Source organism: Sarcophilus harrisii, chromosome 1 (genome assembly GCF_902635505.1).
Source record: "Sarcophilus harrisii chromosome 1, mSarHar1.11, whole genome shotgun sequence".
Classification (NCBI taxonomy): Eukaryota; Metazoa; Chordata; class Mammalia; order Dasyuromorphia; family Dasyuridae; genus Sarcophilus; species Sarcophilus harrisii.
The window spans coordinates 525,904,104-525,916,207 of record NC_045426.1 but is presented as its reverse complement, the minus strand read 5'-3'; the positions used below and the strand labels follow the sequence as shown (position 1 = coordinate 525,916,207).

Here is a 12,104-nt window from a genome sequence, read left to right as displayed (position 1 = left end):
CTTTTTATTTTTAGTTTTGGTTGTTATTTTAAAAGTTTGATTGTATTACTTTTGTGATATGGGAAATAAAAGAAAGAGTAGTAATTGCTGGCAGCCTTATTAGTATGTACCATTATATAGTGGCATGTTAAGTTTTGCCATCTACATAGATGCCGTCACTTCTCCTCTTCCTCTCTTTTAAACTGTTTATAGTTTGGCTCTCTGAAAATACTCTCTCCTAATCATCAATAATCTCTTTATGTTGTTTATGTTTTTATTGATAATTCTGTTTCATACCTCCCATTACCATAGCCTCCCATACATTCCTCTCTCTTGCAGAAAGTTATCTCCTGTGACAAACAATATATTTTTTAGAGAGGAAAAAAATGTTGGCTGAAAAAGTCAAAAAATATACGCAATGTGTAACATCTCCAGGGGTAGGTTGGGAGCATGTTCTCATATCTCTTCATCCAAGTCCCACTTGATCTTTATAATTTTGTTACATTTATTTTTGATTTTTTGGTGTGTCATTGTTCTTTCCATTTATATTATTGAACCCATTGCTGGAATAGGAAACGATAAACCACATCAGCATCTCTGGCAAGAAAATCTCAAATAGGATTACAGAATTGGATGTGACTGAAAAACAACTGAACAATAACACTGAAACATGCTGTTTCCTTGGCTGTGCATTAGTTAAAAAAGATCTTTCCATGCTTCTCTATATTTGTCACACCTATCTTTTTTTTTTATACCTATCATTTTTAAAATCAGAGTAATAGAACTTTTTTTAGTCATTTTCTAATTGATGGATATCAGTTTCAATTCTTAGCTATATTAAAAATGCTGCTATAAAAATTTTTTAGCATGTATAAGGATTCTTTTGTTATTAATAGTTTTTTTGGGTTGCAAGCCCAGTGATAGAGTAGTTCAATCATATTTCAATCATATTATTTGCATGCTTCCAAGTTGCTTAAGAAAATGCTTGCAATATTTTTTCTTGCTTTTTAGCTTAAAATAATTTTATACTTTATCAAATGCTTTTTCTGCATCTATTCTGAAATGTTGAGCTGCCTTTCCTAACTCCAACTGCTTTCAGACATCTTAACTGGATGTCCAGTAGACATCTTCAACCACTATCTCCAAAACAAAAGTCATTATCTTTCTTCCTAAAACCAGTCCTATTTTTAATACTGTAGAGGGCAGCATCATTCTCCCAGTCCTTCAGGTTTGCAACTTCAGAGTCATCCTTGATTCTTCACTATTTCTTAAGTCCCATATTCAAGCTGTTGCCAAGACCTGTTGATTTCACCTTTGCAATAGCTCTCATATAAACCCCTTTTTCTCTTCACAGCCACCACTCTGGTACACGTCCTCATCACTTCATCACCTCACTTATTATCCTGTCATGCTTGGTATAAATCCTACTTGATCAAAATGAATGTTCTTAGATAAATCACTGTACTCTGTTATATAGGATTCTGTTTAAAATTCTTGAATCGATGTTCATTTGACTTTCTGCTTGCTGCCTTCTTTTTTTTTAATCAGATCAGACCAATGATCCCTTAATTGACAAATCTAATGGCTTTTTCTCAGCTGTCATCCTTGTTAACCTTTATGTAGCCTTTTCATTTTTGATCACCCTTTTCTCGTTGATACTGTTTCCTCTCTAGATTTCACGACATTACTCTCTCCTGGTTTTCTGCCTTCTTCCTTTGAAGTCCCCTTTACGGGACCTTGATCTAGGTCATGCCTGCTAATCATGGATTTCCCACTCTGTTATGGGTCTCTTTTCCCTCTTTACTACTACATTTGGTGATAGGTCCAATGAATTCTATTATCATTTCTATGCTAATGATTCTCTTCATTCTAGAAGAGGAATAATGACATCATGAGCATGATGTGTTGACTTGTGCATGAACTGAACTTGACTGACAATCTACCACATCCTCCCTTAACCTTTTTGCTGACCTCCAATCTCAAATCTCAAACTACCTTTCAGATATCTCAAACTGGATAGATATTTTAAATTCAACATATCCAAAATGAAACTCATTATCTTTCCCTTTTAACTTTTTTTCCTTCCTAACTTAACAATTACTCGACTATTGTTGAGGGCACCATCTTCCCTTTCCCCTAGGTTTACGACCTAAGTGTCATCTGTAATTCCTCACTCTTTCTTACTCCCTAAATCCAATATGCTGACAATATCAGTTGATTTTTATCTTCATAATATCTCTTCAATACAACCTCTTCTCTCTTCTGATACTGCTTCTATCTCAGTCGCCATGCCCAGACTTTTTCAATAGCCTGCTGGTTAACATCCCTATTACACATATCTTCCCATTCCAACCCATCCTCCACAATTGTTAAAGTGATCTACGTGAAGCACAGATCCAACCATGTTGCCCTCTTCTAAATAAACTCCAAGGGCTTCTTTTTACCTCCAAGATCTAATACAAAATTCTTTTTTGGCATTCAAACCCCTTCCTAAATTCTTATTACTTCCAAGATCTAATACAAAATTCTTTTTTGGCATTCACTTCCTAAATTTTTATCATTACTTTTTATTACTTCCAAGATCTAATACAAAATACAAAATTCTTTTTTGGCATTCAAACCCTCTCCTAAACTCAGTATCTCTAAGATCTAATAAAAATATTTTTTGTCATTCAAACCCCTTCCTAAACTCCTCCCACTCTTCTTTCACTTTATATTTCTCCACATACTCTGCAATTCAGTAACACACTGGCTGTTCCCTGCATAAAAAATTCCATCTTTCTACTTCAGGCTTTTTGACATTATATCTCTCAAGCCTGGAATGCTCGTTTCTTCCTCCAGGCTTCCTTAACTTCCTTAAAGTCCCAACTTAAATATCACTTTCAGGAGTCTTTCCCCTATCCCTTTTAATTTAATTATAATGCCTTCCTTGTATTTATTATTTTCCAATTTATCTTATATATATCTTGTGTATATATATATATATTTATCTGCATAAAGTCTCCTACATTTCACTGTGAGCTTCTTGAGGGAAGGGACTGTTTTTGTTTCTTTTTTTTGCCTTCTTTGTATTGCCAGTGCTTAACACAATACCTGACATATAGTGTTTGATTGACCTGAGGAAATGACAGTTCTCATCCAGTCTCTCAATTTCTACTGCCTATTCAGATTGAGTTGCATCCCTCTCTGGGTTTTCCTAGAACTCCAACCAATAGTCTTTGTGGTTTTCCTAGCTTTCTTCTTTCTGCTTATCCTCTGCCCTTATATCTTTCCTTATTATATTTCTGCTTATCAATATCCAAGGCACAGCCAGTCCCATAGGAGAGACACCATTCAATTATTGTCACCCACTGTCTTTGGACTTCTACTTTCATCAGTACAGAAACCAATATAAGTGAAATCACAAATCTCTTAAAATGCAAACCATAAAAGCGAATTGTAAGAAGTGACCCCCACAGTGACCTAGTACCATTAAAAATAAACCTAATCTCCTTGGAGGATACATTAATAGACTCCATTCTATATTCAGTTTCTATTTGTCAAGATCACTCATCCTAAAGCTTTATACACACTGACTTTTTTTTAACTGAAATCTCCTCTCATGTTACCCTAAACCTTTTTTTTCCCATTCACAGCAACTGCTCATATTTCAAGCTTTAGATTTTTAATTTCTTATAGTTTATATCACAAACATTGACACTTTTCTACTGAGAACCTTCAGCATATACTATGACAAATACAGATTTTTCTCTTATTCAGGGCTTAAAAAATGACGGAAAAATTTCAGACCACCAGAAATGAGCAAAAAATGAATAAAAGAAAGTTTTTAAAAAATGAATTCTTTAAAGAAATGAAGGGGACTTTTTTTCTGACAGGAAGACCTAAAATCTCATGAGCTCCTTGTTTTTGAGTAACTTAGTATAACTTTAGAGTTAAATTTTAGGTCACCTAAGTTCAAATCCCAGCTCTGGCACTTATTATCTCAGCAATAAACTCTAGGTAATTGTCTTTTTTTTTTTTTTTTTTTTTTAATTTAATAGCCTTTTATTTACAGGATATATACATGGGTAACTTTACAGCATTAACAACTGCCAAACCTCTTGTTCCAATTTTTCACCTCTTACCCCCCCCCCTCCCCTAAATGGCAGGATGACCAGTAGATGTTAAATATATTAAAATATAACTTAGATACACAATAAGTATACATGACCAAAACATTATTTTGCTGTACAAAAAGAATCAGACTCTGAATTATTGTACAATTAGCTTGTGAAGGAAATCAAAAATGCAGGTGTGCATAAATATAGGGATTGGGAATTCAATGTAATGGTTTTTAGTCATCTCCCAGAGTTCTTTTTCTGGGTATAGCTAGTTCAGTTCATTACTGCTCCATTAGAAATGATTTGGTTGATCTCGTTGCTGAGGATGGCCTGATCCATCAGAACTGGTCATCATCTAGTATTGTTGTTGAAGTATATAATGATCTCCTGGTCCTGCTCATTTCACTCAGCATCAGTTCGTGTAAGTCTCTCCAGGCCTTTCTGAAATCATCCTGTTGGTCATTTCTTACAGAACAGTAATATTCCATAATTTTCATATACCACAATTTATTCAGCCATTCTCCAACTGATGGACATCCATTCAGTTTCCAGTTTCTAGCCACTACAAAAAGGGCTGCCACAAACATTCGTGCACATACAGGTCCCTTTCCCTTCTTTATAATCTCTTTGGGATATAATCCCAGTAGTAACACTGCTGGATCAAAGGGTATGCACAGTTTGATAACTTTTTGAGCATAGTTCCAAACTACTCTCCAAAATGGTTGGATTCGTTCACAACTCCACCAACAATGCATCAATGTCCCAGTTTTCCCGCATCCCCTCCAACAATCATCATTATTTTTTCCTGTCATCTTAGCCAATCTGACAGGTGTGTAGTGGTATCTTAGAGTTGTCTTAATTTGCATTTCTCTGATTAATAATGACTTGGAGCATCTTTTCATATGACTAGAAATAGTTTCAATTTCTTCATCTGAGAATTGTCTGTTCATATCCTTTGACCATTTTTCAATTGGAGAATGGCTTGATTTTTTATAAATTAGAGTTAATTCTCTATATATTTTGGAAATGAGGCCTTTATCAGAACCTTTGACTGTAAAAATATTTTCCCAGTTTATTGCTTCCCTTCTAATCTTGTCTGCATTAGTTTTGTTTGTACAAAAACTTTTCAGTTTGGTATAATCGAAATTTTCTATTTTGTGATCAGTAATGATCTCTAGTTCTGCTTTGGTCATAAAGACCTTCCCCTTCCACAGGTCTGAGAGGTAAACTATCCTATGTTCCTCTAATTTATTAATAATTTCATTCTTTATGCCTAGGTCATGAACCCATTTTGACCTTATCTTGGTGTACGGCGTTAAGTATGGATCAATGCCTAGTTTCTGCCATATTAGTTTCCAATTTTCCCAGCAATTTTTATCAAACAGTAAGTTCTTATCCCAAAAGCTGGGATCTTTGGGTTTGTCAAAGACTAGGTTGCTATATTTGTTGACTGTTTTATCCCTTGAACCTAATCTATTCCACTGATCAACTAATCTATTCCTTAGCCAATACCAAATAGTTTTGGTAACTGCTGCTCTATAATATAATTTTAGATCTGGTACAGCTAAGCCACCATCATTTGATTTTTTTTTCATTAATTCCCTTGAAATTCTTGACCTTTTGTTTTTCCATATGAACTTTGTTGTTATTTTTTCTAGGTCATTAAAATAGTTTTTTGGGAGTCTGATTGGTATAGCGCTAAATAAATAGATTAGTTTAGGTAATATTGTCATCTTTATTATATTTGCTCGCCCTATCCAAGAGCATTTAATATTTTTCCAATTGGTTAGATCAGACTTAATTTGTGTGAAAAGTGGTCTGTAATTTTGCTCATAAAGTTTCTGATTTTCCCTTGGCAGATAGATTCCTAAATATTTTATATTATCAGTAGTTACTTTAAATGGAATTTCTCTTTGTAACTCTGACTGTTGGATTTTGTTAGTGATATATAAGAATGCTGATGACTTATGTGGGTTTATTTTATAACCAGCAACTTTGCTAAAGTTGTGGATTATTTCTAATAACTTTTTAGCAGAATCTCTGGGGTTCTCTAAGTATACCATCATGTCATCGGCAAAGAGTGATAATTTGGCTTCCTCATTGCCTATTCTTATTCCTTTAATCTCTTTCTCAGCTCTTATTGCTATAGCTAGCGTTTCTAATACAATATTAAATAGTAACGGTGATAGTGGGCAACCTTGTTTCACTCCAGATCTTATTGGGAATGGTTGCAGTTTGTCTCCATTACATATGATGCTTACTGATGGTTTTAAATAGATGCTGCTGATTATTTTAAGGAAAAGTCCATTTATTCCTATACTCTCAAGTGTTTTTAATAGGAATGGATGTTGGATTTTATCAAATGCTTTTTCTGCATCTATTGAGATGATCATATGGTTTTTGTTAATTTGGTTATTAACATGGCCAATTATATTGATAGTTTTCCTAATATTGAACCAGCCCTGCATTCCTGGTATAAATCCTACTTGATCATAGTGTATTATCTTGGAGATGATTTTCTGTAGTCTTTTTGCTAATATCTTATTTAAGATTTTAGCATCAATATTCATTAGGGAGATTGGTCTATAATTTTCTTTCTCTGTTTTCAGCCTACCTGGTTTAGGTATCAGTACCATGTCTGTGTCATAGAAGGAATTTGGTAGGGCTCCTTCATCTCTAGGTAATTGTCAATGGACCTCAGTTTCTTGTAAAATTAGGAGCTTGGATCTTTAGACAATCTTTAATGATTCTTCTATCTCTAAATCTATGATTTTTTGATTCATCCTTATCTCTGAAGATTAAGATACTTTCTCTTTTTTTTGGTTACGGATCTAATCAGATATTTAATCCTAGTAGCTCCAGAAATTTTGACAAATATAAAAGAACTGCACGTTTATGGATATGGAAAACAATCATCATTTTCCCGTGTGTCAGGTATTTGTTCCCAAGTAATTTCCTTGACTGAAAGGAATGGCACCCTTGTGAGAAACTTACTTGAGTGGGGGGGATGAGATGGAGGGGGGGAGGTGGTCTAATAATAGTGGGTTTAAGATAGGCCAAATTGAAAACTAAGCATGTTAAAGAAATTTCTATCACAACTTCAGAATCCCAGGATTCTGAAATCCCCCAGATTTGTTTTCTGTAACTTTTCAGACCTGCAAAAAGAATGTGGCCAAATCAATCAGTAGTATTCTGTAGACTGAATGGAGAATGGGGTCTATAATATAACTTTCAATCAAGGAGGTTAGTTTTTTTTAATGTATCAGGTCACTGTGGAGGTCACTTCTTACAACTCGCTCTTAGGGTTTGTATTTTTAAAGATTTGTGATTTCACTTATATTGGTTTTGGTATTGATGAAAGTATAAGTCCAAAGACAGTGGGTGACAATAATTGAATGGTGTCTCTCCTATGGGATTGGCTGTGCCTTGGATACTGATTAAGCAGAAATATAAGGAAAGAGATAAGTAAAGCATTTCCTAAGAGAGCAAGGAATAGAGTGTGTGTGGGGGGGTTAATTGAAAGGAGAGAAGGGAAATATTTGGAAGATAGCTGGGAAAATTTATTATGAGAATAAGAAAATGCTCCTATACTGGATTACTTGTCATCTAGGGGAGGAGATGGGGGCGGGGGGGGGGGGGGAGAGAGGGGGATTGGAACACAAGGTCTTTCAAGGGTCAATGCTGAAAAATTATCCTTGAATGTTTTAAAAATAAAAAGCTCCAATTAAAAAAATTTAAAAAAAGAAAAAGAAAATATTCCCTGTCTCAGGGCAAGAGATAAGGTAAGATGACCAAATACCTTAATAGTTTTTGAAAGAAGTTCTTTTAGACAAAACTATAGGATTAAGGTAACCATTTTAGGACAACTAGCTGTTACAACAGTAGGTGGGATCATCTACTTTAGGTTGTCTTTGAATAGTTTGTTATCTTTTAGTTTTTGTTCAGTTTTTCAGTCACACCCACAACCCCCATCTGCAGTTTTCTTAGCAAAGATACTGAAGCCATTTCCTTCTAGCTAGTTTTATAGATAAAGAAACTGAAGCAAGATTAGGTGACTTGCTCAGAGACACAGTTAATAAGTACCTGAAGTCAGATTTGAATTTAGGAAAATGAGGTTTTCTGACTCCGGGTCTGCTACTCTAAATCTACTGTGCCACCTAGCTACCTTGTTATTAGACTGCTGAGGGTTTGGAGGGTTTCTAGTGTCAATTCATCAAATCTGCCTCTATGATTGGAGGGAAGAACAACGAATCCAAACCTCTTTTTAAGGATAAACCTCAGTTTAGACTTCTTATTACTCTGAGACTTCTCTGACTTCACCAAGTCTTCAAGTCAAGCATCCCCACCTCCAGCTGACCCATTCTCAGTCTCTTTTTGGATTTTGTCTTCCCCATTAGATTAAAAACTCCTTGGGGCAGGGGCTTCCTTTTTTCATATTTGCATCCAGAATGCCTGACACATAATAAGAACCTAATGAATGGTTATTATTAAGCTTTTGAAGCTCCTGAAAAGTGATCTGAGGATCTGGGCCTATGTAACCTGTATAAAAAGGAATAGTTATCAATTATACTGCCCATTCAGATGGCAAAGCATTTCTTCTGTTTCTCCTTGTCTAGCTTCCTGCTACTTGAGATTGTTTAACTTCTTAAAGATATGAAATTGTTGATCTGGAATACTTTAGTGATCTTCCAATCCAACCCTCTGATTTTACAGATAAAGAAATTGAGACCCAGGGATTAAATCACTTATCCACTGTCACAAAGCTAAGTCATTTGCTTTGAGGCTGAACTCAACTCAGCTAAACTGCCTGCCCTACACTGCCCCAATAAGTGATGAGGGATAGATATGGGGTACCTAATATGAAATTAGGGTTTGAGTTCTAGTGGCAGGTTCAGGGTACAGGGAGTCAAATAGAGCTCCCCTACAACTCCATTGGATTCAGCATTAAATGAAGTCTAGTAGCAGTGCAAGAGTCTCCAATAAAAGCATTTATTGGCCTGAAAAGCTACATTGATAAAAGAGGTTTATTATGGGGTTTGGAAGTAAGGTTAAAGTATAGTTAAGGAAATATGTGAAGGTAGAGCTAAGAAGGGTACGGGACACAGAGTTCCAGTGGACAGAAAGTATTGACATGCCAGGCGTAAGGTTGGCATATTTGGGACCTCTGCAAAGAAGGGGTTCCAGCTTGGCCCCTTTTATAAAGGGAGATTTAGCTAGAGGGGCCTGTGTGGGGCTGGGACAGGTCGGATCTTCTTTTGGAATTCAAAGGGACCAGGATTTGTGAATCAAAAGGTCCTTGATTGATAATTACATCAGCTAGGAGGGGTTGGGAATCAGAAAGAAAGGAATCTTAAAGGGACCACACCAGCAACATAAGGAAGACATCAGTTCTTCCAGGTCTTCTAGATTTTCCAAATAAGGAAAGTGGCCCAGGGATTAAATGACTTGCACAACTTCACATAGTATACACACACACACATACACACACACACACACACACATGCATATGTGTAGTTATAATATTTACTCACATTTTTGTAATGTGTTAAGATTTACATGTTTTTTCATAATAATCATAATAATCATAATTCATAATAATCATAATAATCATGTAAACTAGGTAGTGAAAGTGAGTCAAATTGGTTGTCCAAGGTCACATAGTTAAGTATTCTTATGTTCATCCCAAAGAGATTTTAAAGAAGGGAAAGGGACCTGTATGTGCAAGAATGTTTGTGGCAGCCCTTTTTGTAGTGGCCAGAAACTGGAAACTGAGTGGATGCCCATCAATTGGAGAATGACTGAATAAATTGTGGTATATGAATATTATGGAATATTATTGTTCGGTAAGAAATGACCAGCAGGATGATTTCAGAGAGGCCTGGAGAGACTTACATGAACTGATGCTGAGTGAAATGAGCAGGACCAGAAGATCATTTATATACTTCAACAACAATACTATATGATGATCAATTCTGACAGGCGTGGCCATCTTCAACAATGAGATGAACCAAGTCAGTTCCAATAGAGCAGTAAAGAACTGAACCAGCTACACCCAGTGAAAGAACTCTGGGAGATGACTGAACCATTACATAGAATTCCCAATCCCTCTATTTTTGTCCACCTGCATTTTTGATTTCCTTCACAGGCTAATAGTATGCTATTTCAAAGTCCGATTCTTTTTGTACAGCAAAATAACTGTTTGGACATATATACTTATATTGCATATTTAAAATGTATTGGTCAACCTGCCATCTGGGGGAGGGGGTGAGGGGGAAGGAGAAGAAAAATTGGAACAAAAGGTTTTGCAATTGTCAATGCTGAAAAATTACCCATGCATATATCTTGTAAATAAAAAGCTATTAAAAAAAAATTCTTATACTCCCAGGCTTCTGGGAATCACAAAGGCCATCTAGTCTGATTCAGATTCTTGCTCCCAGGGGTTAACAGCTGTGAGGAAGTGAATGACTGGCCTCACAAGGTCTCACTGATGAATGAGCATTAGAGTTGGATTTTGAACCCAGGATTTTGAACTGAATTAATTAAGAGCCTAACACTCTTCATATCTAGTATGACCAGCAAAGGAGAGTTAAAAGGAGGAAAAAGTTAGTATTAGGTAATTTGCTCAAGTGCTCTGGGCAAATCACTTAACCTGTTTGCTTCAGTTTTCTCACTGTGAAAAGGGAATAATAGCATCTACTTCCCAGGGTTGTTGTGAAGACCAAATAGGAAAATAATTCTGAAGTGCTTAGCATTATAAAAATGTTAGCAATAAAAATTGCTTCAAACAATAGCTATAGAAAGTTAATCTAGAACAAAAGCACCAAGATTGTTTGCATTTAAGCAATTTTTTTTTTTTTTTTTGCTGTTCTATCATTTAGTCCTGTCTGACTCTTCATGACTCCATTGGTGGTTTTCTTGGCAAAGATATTGGAGCGGTTTTGCTGTTTCCTCTCCAGCTCATTTTAATGTTGGGGAAACTGAGGCAAACAGTAACATTAAGGGACTTGCCCAGAGTTGCACAACTAGGAAGTGTCTGAGGCTGGATTTGAACTTGGGAAGATGAGTGTTTCTGACGTCAGGCCTAGCTCACTATCCACTGCATTACCTAGCTGCTCCGAAGGACTCATAATATATCCAATTGAGGGTTGGTTGTATTAAGGGTTTGATTAGGTTTATAATATTTTGACCAATGACTGCTACATTATGTCAGAAAACTATCAGCATAAACAAAAATATCTCCACAAAATCGCCAGACCATCCATTCTTAAAGCCCCAATCCCACTCTGCTTTTCACAACAGCCCATGCTCTAAACATTGCCCCTCCTGGTTCAATTGCTCCCCTCCCAAGAGTATTTCCTGCAGTCTTCAGTCTCTATCCATAGTTAGTCCATATTTCTCAGTCAAGAGAAGTCTGTTCATTCCACACCTGGATTAAAAGTTATACTCACCTATATTTCTCAGATTTGATCCTGTTTGCTTCGGTCACAGAGGCTGCTCGGTGCCCCTTGTTGGTTTGTATTTCTTGTAATGCAGAGCCTAAAGGGGTCTTGGTGTCCTTATTACAAGATTATAGAACAGCCTTGATTGGATTCTTTTAATGACACAAAACACCTACACTCAAGCTAGACAGCTCGTTAAGCTAGATTACATAAAAGAGGTGCAAAGGAGAACAATGCAGTCTTTGCAGACAGGTGCTAAGGAAAGCTCTCTGAAGCTCTCCAGGCTCCTGAGCAGTTTTAAGAATCTGGTTTTCCCCCGGGGCACAGCACGGGAAGCACTATACCGGGTAGGGTGGGCCTACCTGCTTGAAGAGCTAAGCCCCACCCCACAGCACCTCCCCACCTGATTCCCAAGGTAAACCTAATCTAAAGGAACTCTAAACCTGGTGCAGTGTCTCATTTAAGGAGTCAGAAAAGAATCTTTGCCAAGTCAGTCCTCTCTTCAATCAGCCCGATTAAGGGGTAGCTGGTCTCATGGAACGGATTGGAAAGATTAACAGAATGATATGAGTATCCAGGGCACTAG

The 12,104-nt window shown here is 36.4% G+C and overlaps 1 protein-coding gene across 2 annotated transcripts in view; it reads right to left on the bottom strand.

Annotated features, from left to right (window-relative positions):
- The window catches only part of CNDP1 (carnosine dipeptidase 1), a 74,419-nt gene that overhangs the window by 47,870 nt on the left and 14,445 nt on the right, over positions 1–12,104 (bottom strand). The window contains exon 1 of one of the 2 annotated variants that reach the window (XM_031946710.1): positions 11,528–11,799. The exons of the other annotated variant lie outside the window; for it this stretch is intronic. The gene's annotated coding sequence lies outside the window, so the exon portion shown is untranslated. Of the gene's footprint in view, positions 1–11,527; positions 11,800–12,104 lie in introns of those variants that run through there. 2 annotated transcript variants of the gene reach the window in all.